This window comes from Hydra vulgaris, chromosome 08 (genome assembly GCF_038396675.1).
Source record: "Hydra vulgaris chromosome 08, alternate assembly HydraT2T_AEP".
Classification (NCBI taxonomy): Eukaryota; Metazoa; Cnidaria; class Hydrozoa; order Anthoathecata; family Hydridae; genus Hydra; species Hydra vulgaris.
In genome coordinates, this window is record NC_088927.1 from 60,936,919 (window position 1) to 60,938,481 (window position 1,563).

A 1,563-nucleotide genomic window follows, 5' to 3' on the forward strand; every position below is an offset into this window, starting at 1 on the left:
CTTGTTTTGCAATTTATATACACTTATTTCTTCTTTTCCAGCATTGTATTTCTTCAACCATATTTCAATATCTGAAAAAATATGGTTAGAGCAAGTAATATATTTCACCTTGATAGCACCTTTTCAATAGACTTCCTTAGACCAGTCGCAAGGTGGGGTTTTCCCGTACAATCAATAACAACAACATCTTTTCGACTCCAATCTTTATAAACAAACTTCTGAAAAACATTTGATGTTCCTGTAGCTGTCACTGTGGCATAGTGGAGCTTTGAATTAACTGGTGAACCACGCTGAATTTTACAGCATCCACTCTGCTTCCATCTATTTCCATTTGCGCGCCAGTCACCTAATAAAATGAAATTTAAATTTTTGTTTAAAAAAATGTTTGAAATTTTAAAAAAAATTTGTTTAAAATCAACAGTAAATATAATTGCATAAAATAAGAAGACGTTGGTGAGTCGCTTTAGCCACACAGAAGAAAGGTAAGGAATAAACTTATTTAAAATCCTTATTTAATTGTGTTTAGGGGAACCCTACACATAACCTGATAAATAGTTAAAAACCCTATGACCTAAACTAGAAGTATTACTTTTTAGATGCATTTTATGTTACTTTAAACATGCATTTATAGCTATTCTGCAGATTTTTTTATAGCTATATCTATGTTATGGCTATAAAACTAGTATGCATCTAATTTGGGATAGGCTGATATTTTGACCTTTTCCCCCAGCTCACCAACAAAAAAAGTAATAAAAGAGGGAAAGGAGAAGTAAGCCATGAACTTTGAAAAGTTATGAACAGAGAATTTTCTAATATAATGCCTTTCATGAGCATGAACTGAAAATATAGAGTTGTTTAACGAATTAATGATTATTATATTTAAATTATATTTGTACAGTTATATTTACAAGTATACTTTTATAATAAGTGCAAATATACATATTTTATACTTTTGATTTACTGGTTGAAGTGTATGACAACATTACAACATAATTAACAAGTTTAACAAATTTAAGATGTAAATTCAAATAATTATAATTACCTTTATTAAAATAGAATATGGTAATTTGACCTCCAAAGCCTACTTATAATTGATCTGTCATAAAATGATTATTATAGGATTTTGGGGGTCAGATAAAATATCTATTACTCCCACTTAAGTAGAATAAATTGGGTATAGAAAAATAAGAGAGTTGAGTTTGAAATATTTTGATACTTTAATCACAAGACACAAGACTTTTAATTAAATTTTATCTTTCCATATTACACTACACCGCGTCTTTTAAATATTATTAATAAAACTTCTATTTTATAAAAACTTTATGAAATAATAAAGCATAATAGGGCTTATTTAATCGTTTTACTTTTATAAAAGTTTTCGAAATGAAAACAAATTTTATCATTTATGACCTTTCCTATTGTTCACTTGGGCGACATACACTTTTGCTCACTTCAGCTTGTTGAGCACTGTCGGCCTTGTAATAATGTCGCTTTTGGTAATAGGTTCTGCAACAACAACTATTTTTAAATGAGTTAAAACATTTTACGTAATGGTATTGCCAT